An 8,310-nucleotide genomic window follows, 5' to 3' on the forward strand; every position below is an offset into this window, starting at 1 on the left:
TTTAGTCTAAATGGGGAGTCTCCTATTGGATTTGAGTGACAGAAATGAACCTGCAATAACCTTTTGTGTGAAATTCCTTTCCTGATCAGAGCAGGACTGATCAGGAAATGAGAACAGTTTTCTGGTTGTCCCAGCTTAGGGACTGGCCCTGTGCCTGGAGCTGGAAGAGCTGAGACTATCTACTGTGCAAACTGGACTTCAGTGGAGGCAATGTGGACTTAATACATAGCAGGTTTTTGGTTTTTTATTGAGCTGTGCCTTCCTTTGGTTTTGTTTGCTGGCAATAAATGAACATCCCTCTGTGTCTCGGGCAGCTCTTTCTCCAAGCCAAGCAGGTGGGAGTTGGTGCCAAGGAGCTGAAACCTGCAGGTCCAGCCTTGAGTGGAGGGAGCTCAGATTTGCCCAAGGCTGCTTTGAGTGCCAGGGCTTTGATGAGGGAATGGTTGGGTGGGGATAGGGATAAAGTCTGATGGATTGTCAGACATAAAGGGTGTTGATTTTCTTATCTATTCAGACTGAATTAGGAGGTGCCTGGGATCAATATCGACTGGGGATTGCTGATATCAGTGTAAAAACAGGAAAGAAGTAAACAGGACACAGAAAAAGACATCTTTTCTCATGGTTTTAGTAATACAATATATTCACTTGGAATGCACTTCTGAGATCTGTCTAATTAACCACAAAGGAATTGAAGACTTAGAAGTCAATTATTCCCAGGGGCTTCTCCGGTTAAGATGCCATCAGTGAGAACAGTGTGTGGAGGAATGAGCAGACAGGGAGACCATCCCTGGGAGTGGGGAAGCAGGAACTCAGAGTCACTGGTTCCAGGTGACAAATGGACTGTGTGATGTTGCTGTGAGAGCCCCTAAAGGGTGTGATGATTTCAGGGGGAGTACAGTTAAATTTCTTCCCCGTGGCTGGTGCAGGGCTTTGTTTTGTCTTTGTGCTGAACACAGGGTTGATAATCACAGAATCACAGAATAGGCTGAGTTGGAAGGGACCCACAAGGATCATCCAGTCCAACCCTTAGCCCTGCACAGGACCATTCCCAAGGGTCACACCATGAGCCTGAGAGGATCATCCAAACACTTCTTGAGCTCTGTCAGCCTTGGTGCTCTGCCCACTGCCCTGGGGAGCCTGGTCAGTGCCCAACCACCCTCTGGGGGAAAAATCTTTTTCTAATACCCAACCTAACCCCGCCTGACACAACTTCAGGCCATTCCCTCAGTTCAGTCCCTGGTCCCCCCAGAGCAGAGCTCAGTCCCTGCCCCTCCTCTGCCCCTCCCCAGGAAGTTGGACCTGCACTGAGGTCTCCCCTCAGTCTCCTCTTCTCCAGCTGAACACACCAAGTGCCCTCAGAGTCCTCACATGCCTTCCCCCCAAGGCCCTTCCCCATCTTCCTTGCCCTCCTTTGGACACTCTCCAATGACTCAATCTCTCCCTTCCATTGTGTCCCCCCAAACTGCCCCAATGGTGCAGGTGAGGCCGCCCCAGGGCAGAGCAGAGCGGGACAATCCCCTCCCTGGCCCGGCCGGCCATGCTGGGCCTGATGCCCCCAGGACAGGCTTGGCCCTCCTGGCTGCCAGGGCACTGCTGACTCAGGGCCAACTGGCCACCCACCAGCACCCCCAGGGCCCTTTCCCGGCTCTGCTTTCCAGCCTCTCCTTCCCAGTCTGTCCGTCCATGCGGGGTTGCCCCATCCCAGGGCAGAATCCGGCACTTCCCCCTGGTGAAGTTCTCAGGGCTCCTAAAGAGCCAGGAGGTCACGGGATGTCAAAGAGCCCCACGGAGCTAAAGGGACCCTTGGGACACTGTGGAACCTCATGGAATCAAGGGATCTTTGTGACATGTGGGGCCTCATGGAATCAGAGGAACCCTGTGGAATATCATGGAATCAAGGGGCACCTGTGACACTGCAGGGTCTCCTGCTCCAGAAGGAACCCTGGGACACTGTAGGATCTCATGGAACCAAGGTGCCATTGTGACACAGCATGGCTGCAGGGAATCAGGGCTCCAGAGTAAAAGTCCACGGCCTCATGGAAAAAATGAATTCTGGGACACTGTGGAACCTCATGGAAACAAGGGACCATTGTGACACTACAGGGCCTCATGGAGCCAAAGGAACCCTGGGACTTTTTGGATCCTTATGGAGTCAAGGGCCAGTTGTGACACTGCAGAGCCTCATGGAACTAAAGGAATTGTGGAGAACAACCCAGTAACCAGGGAACACTGGGACATGCAGTTCCCAGTGGAACCAAAGGAGCTCCAAGACATTCTGGAATTCATGGAACCAAGGGGTCACTGTGACACTCCAGGGCCTCATGGAAGCAAAGGAAAACTGGGACACTGTGGATACTCGTGGAACCAAGGGGCCATTTGACACGTGGGCCCTCATGAAAGGACAGGAACATTTTGGAAGCTCAGGGAACCAAGGGGCCATTGTTACACTGTGGAACCTCAGAGAATCAAGGGCCCAGTCTGACAGTGCAGGGCCTCATGGAGCCATAGGAATCCAGGGACACTGTGGAACCTCATGGAATGAAGGGGCCAGTGTGACACTGCAGAACCTCATGGAACAGTGGGAACAAGGAGACACTGCAGAACCTTGTGGAAACAAGGGGCCTTTGTGACACTGAGCAACCACCTGGAATCAAGTGGCCCTTGGGACACTGCAGGGCCTCGTGGAACAAAAATGCCCTTGGAGACTGTGGAACCTCACGGTGTCAAGGGTCCATTGTGACATGTCAGGGCCACATGGAACTGAAGGAAACCTGGAACAGGGCAGAACCTCCTGGAATCAAGGGGCCATTGTGACATGTGGGGCCTCATGGAACAAAAGGAATCCTGGGAAACTACAGAAACACATGGAAGCAAGTGGCCACTGGGACACGTGGGGCCTCATGGAATCAAGAGGCCATTGTGACACTGCAGGGCCTCTTTGAACCAAAGGGGCTTGTGCTGGGCTGTCACAGGCCAGGGCAGGGGCAGCTGGAGAGCCCCTGGCCCAGCCCTGAGTCACGGGCTGAGCCATCAGCTCCTGCTGAGAGAAGGGACCTCACAGGCAACATTGGGGCAGTTTGGGGGGACACAATGGAAGGGAGAGATTGAGCCATTAGAGAGTGTCCAAAGGAGGGCAAGGAAGATGGGGAAGGGCCTTGGGGGGAAGGCGTGTGAGGACACTGAGGGCACTTGGTGTGTTCAGCTGGAGAAGAGGAGACTGAGGGGAGACCTCAGTGCAGGTCCAACTTCCTGGGGAGGGGCAGAGGAGGGGCCGACCCTGAGCTCTGCTGTGGGGGGACCAGGGACAGGACTGAGGGAATGGCCTGGAGTTGTGTTAGGTTGGATTTTAGACAAAGATTCTTCCCCCAGAGGGTGGTTGGGCACTGACCAGGCTCCCCAGGGCAGTGGGCACAGCACCAAGGCTGAAAGAGCTCAAGAAGTGTTTGGATGATCCTCTCAGGCTCATGGTGTGACCCTTGGGGATGGTCCTGTGCAGGGTAGGAATTGGACTGGAGGATCCTTGTGGGTTGTGGTAGTTTGGTCTAGGCCTTCTTTGGTGAGCAGTTTGTAACCAAGGAACTGCCCAGATTTTCCCAGTATTCCCTACGATTTTTACATAAGCCAGGCTATAAGAAGAAAGGAGGAGAGGCCTTTGCTCTCTTTCCTTCTGGTGGCTTTGGAGGTGCAGGTTCCCTGCTGTTGTGTCTGTCGTGCTGGGAGTGAGGCCTGGTGAGGCCTTGCTGACCTTGGGAGGTGGAGGTTGCTGGCAGTCGCTCCAGCGTGACTCTCCATTGTCCCGAGGAGAGTGGTAAGATATTCTTTGCTAATTCTTTTAGCTTCTAGATCTTGGGCTATTGATCGATATATATATATTTTGTGTTGGTTTTGTTCCTTTTTTCCCTTTCCCTTTTCCTTGTGAAATTGTAAATATATTTCAATTGTATATAACTGTAATATAAGTGTAAATATATTTATATATATTGCTTTAGCTGTCACTCTCCCGTTTCGGTTTTCTTGGTTGTTTTTTTCCTTCTTCTCCCTGCGGTTTGGAGGGGGGGGGACTTCTTCTGGTAAGGTCTGGAGACTTGGAAGGGAGCCAGCTTCAAACCATATCAGGGTCCCTTCCAACTCAGCATATTCTGTCATTCTGTGATTATCAACCCTGTGTTCAGCACAAACCAAAACACAGCCCTGCACTGGCCACGGGGAAGAAATTTAACTGTACTCCCCCTGAAACCAGCACATCCTTTAGGGGCTCTCACAGAAACATCCCACAGTCCATTTGCCACCTGGAAACAGTGACTTTGAGTTCCTGCTTCCCCAGCCCCAGGGATGGTCTCCTTGTCTGCTCATTCCTCCACACTCTCTTCTCAGTGATGGCATCTTAACCAGACAAGCCCCTGGGAATAATTTACTTGTAAGTCTTCATTTCCTTTGTGGTTAATTAGACAGATCTCAGAAGTGCATTCAAAGTGAAAATATATTGTATTAATAAAACCATGAGAAAAGATGTCTTTTTTGTGGCCTGTTTCCTTTTTTCCTTTTTTTTACATTGATATCAGCAATCCCCAGTCGATATTGATCCCAAGCACCTCCTAATTCAATCTGAATAGATAAGAAAATCAAGAGCCTTTATGTCTGACAATCCATCAGATCTTATCCCTATCCCACCCCACCATTCCCTCATCAAACCCCTGGCACTCAAAGCAGCCTTGGGCAAATCTGAGCTCCCTCCACTCAAGGCTGGACCTGCAGGTTTCAGCTCCTTGGCACCAACTCCCACCTGCTTGGCTTGGAGAAAGAGCTGCACAAGACACACAGGGATGTTCATTTATGGACAGCAAACAAAACCAAAGGAAGGTACAGCTCAATAAAAAAAGAAACTCTTAATCCTTTGCTGTATATTAAGTTCACATTGCCTCCACTGAAGTCCACTTTGCAGAGTCTTAGACCAATAGTAACCCCCTTCTGTGTCAAGCACAGATCCCAAGATCAACCTCAACACTCCCTGCCCCGCATTCTGTCCATATTTGCCCTTTGCACACTGAGTCACACACTGAAGTCACAAGTTCCCTCAATCCACAGAGGGAAGAAAAGAGAAAGTGAATGAATTTCTGTGTTGTGCAGAGTTAAATCTGCACTGATCCCAATATTCTGGCCTTACAGGACCTTTATCAAACACCTTCTGCAGCATCTGTTCACTGGGCAAACGTGTGTGGATGGCCAGGCCCAAGGAGTGGTGGGCAATGGAGTTCCAGCCAGGGGTGTTCCCAGGGCTCAGCACTGGGCTCAGGGCACTTCAATCTCTTTCTCAGTGATCTGCACAAGGGGAAACTTGTTCCTCCAGTGACCATTGTGACCCTACCCTTGCTTTGGTTCTTTCCTAGACATCCCAGGACAAGTCTTGCCCAGTCCCCAAATACTCTTTCTGGCTGCCCTTTATGAGTCTCAGAGCCCGAGGTCAAATCCCCCATCCTCAATTGAGAGGTTCTGCCATTAACCCACTTAGTTACAGTTTCCTACAGATACCTTGGAACTTCCTTGGAACTAATTTTTTACCTTTTGGGTTTAGAAGGGTTTTTCCAAAAACATGGGAAATCATGTCCTCAAAGATGTAAATTCTTGGAGAAAGAGTATGGGACTTTAAAGAATCCCAGAATGATTTGGCTTGGAAGGGAGCTAAAAGGTCATCTGGTCCAAGTCCCTGGACATGAACAGTGACATTTTTTATTAATTCAGGTTACTCACAGTCTCTAACCTTAGACAAATGGACATCCACTTCTCTGGAAACCTCTTCCAGCTCTTGCCGCCCTTATTGTTAAATCTTTCCTCCTATTATCCAGTATAAAACACTTCTCTTTCAGTTCAAAGCCATTGCCCGTGTTCTGCCACTACAGGCCTTGGTAAAAAGTATCTCTGTGATTTACTTAGACTATGAGCATGACATTTTCATCTGCAAAAACATCTGTGAGTGCCCACAGATCTCCCAAGATGGGCTTGAAAGGTCTCAAGCACAGGAGCACTAGAGAGGGGCTAAGGAGCTGTTGCCTCACAGGTGTGGAGACTGAGGACAGCACAGGACAGCCCTCAGAGGGCTTGAAGGGAGGATTTAGAGATGGTGGATCCTTTTGTCAGAGCAGAAAAGAGCATGAGAAAGAAAGAATTAATGCCAAGTGCAGCTGGGGAGGTCCCGAGTGGACATGAGGAAAAAGGAATTTCACTCCATGGAAAACGCTGCAACACGTCAGCCAGGAGGAGCCTGGATGAGCCCAAGGCTTTGTGTGTGCAGGAAGAGCCAGGGAGGACGCAGAGATGTCAGTGCAGGAAGGTGCCAGCCAGGTGGGGCAGCCGGGGGGATGACGACAGCCTGCAGGGAAAGGGGCAGGGCATGGACACCGTAGGACAGCCTGGGCTGGACAGGAGACAGGGAGGGGGAGAAGCTGAAAGGCCCTGCCAGAGCCACCTTCTGCAGGCCTTTGGCCAGGGCTGCTGTCTGTGCCCCTGAGGCCAGGAGGAGGGGAGTGCCCCTTGCAGCCCTGGGGCCTCATGGCCTCCTTGTCCCTGCTCAGCAGCCTGGCAGGTGCCACCCCATGGTCCTGCCCTTGGCATTGCACATCCCACAGCCCAGTGCCCCAGGAAGAGCCCTGAGGAATGAGGCAGGGACAGGATCTGCCTTCCCAGGGGTTGGTGGTCAGGGCTTGGCCCCTTGGATTAAGGAAACAAGTCAAGGTTTCTTCAGCATCAGAGCCACCTTCCCCTTGCTTGTCCATCCTTGGCATCACTGTCTGCAGTTTTCTGCTCTAACTGGAACCTGGGGACATGTTCTCAGTTGTGTCCCTCAGTGAGACTCATTAGCACTACAAGAAACTTCAATGTTTCAATCTCACTCTGACTTCTTGAGAAGTTGTTTGAACTTCCTCTCAGGGACTGAGTCTCATGTAAACAACATTAAACCCCCTGAGAGTCATGAAATGCCTGGGGCTGTTGCTGTGCTGCTGAGCTGGGCCGGGCTCCTGGCACACAGGGAGCTCCTGGCAAGCAAGAAGAGCTTCAAGGAGACAGCTCTGCCCAGGAGCAGCTCCTCTGCACAGCCCAGCAGGGCTGAGGGCACTGCCTGCAGCACCCAGGGCACAAAAGCAAGGCAGAGAGAGGTTACACACAGCCTGGGCTGGCAGGGAAGTCGAGAGGAAGATCCACTGCAGGAGGAATCTTTCCAGGCTTCCTCACAGTGAGTCAGCATGAAGGGCAATGTGTCTGCAGTTGGTGCAAAGATCTCCTAACGCTGGCACATCCCACTCCCTGCTGCACCATCCCAGGCACATCCCAGCAGGGTTCCCTTCTCCCAGGGATGGCTTCAGGGTTGTGAAGCCGGGCTGTGCCACCCAGGCTGCCCCAAGCTGTCCTGCAGAGCAGGGTCCTGCAGCCCAGGGCTGTGCCAGGGCAGGAGCTCTGCCACTGCCAGGGGCAGCTCTCAGCCGGGCTGGGGAGCTCCCTCAGGGCTGGGCAGAGGCTGGGGGTGGAAAGAGCAAAGCCTGGCAGGGCAGGGCAGGTTTATTCTGCTATCCAGGGAGAGTTTCATGGGTCAGGGCTGCTCACAGAACCAGAGCACCCCAGGATATTTTCCAGTGGATACTTCAAGGGGAACATCCAAGGAGGGATTTCTCTCAAGCTCTCAAGCCACATGCCTGGTGGTTTGAGTTCCACAGGGAACTGTGAGGAGCTGCCCAGGGCTGAGAACAACTTCCTGGCACTGTTGGTGTCTGGGAGGTGGCACAACTGGCTCAGGGTGATGCTGCCCTGAGTGCCCAGTGGGCTCTGCCCTGGCCTCTCCCAGCTGGACCCTCTCTGTGCAGTTCCTTAGTTCTCAGCTTGCCCGTGGTCCTGAGGTTGTTCCCTCCTTCTCTCAGTCAGGTTCACTGGGCAGGGGAGTTCAAGCTACACAGTCCAACACTGATCCTGGCATTCCCCTATGGCAGGGGTGTCCCTGGGAATGAGACATTCCAATTGTCCTCTGCCCCGTGGGCTGTGGGCAGTGAAGTCTGTGAGCCTGGGTCAGGAGCTCTTTTTCCCTCAATCAGACCCCATCATTAGGACACTTGGCTCTTTTCTGAGGTGTCCTTCCAAGCTGGGAGCTGCCCTGGAGAATGCAAATCATCCTCCCAGCACAGCTGTGTTCTCTGAAAGCCCCAGTGGAGAGGGGCAGAGATGCTGTGCCCATGCCAGGAGATGCTGTTGGGTTGGGGAGATGAGCCACAGGTGTCCTTGGCTCCAAGTGGGGTGCTGGGCCCTTGAGACAGGCTGAGACATTGA

The sequence above is a fragment of the Pseudopipra pipra genome, chromosome W (assembly GCF_036250125.1).
Source record: "Pseudopipra pipra isolate bDixPip1 chromosome W, bDixPip1.hap1, whole genome shotgun sequence".
In the NCBI taxonomy this organism is placed as follows: domain Eukaryota; kingdom Metazoa; phylum Chordata; class Aves; order Passeriformes; family Pipridae; genus Pseudopipra; species Pseudopipra pipra.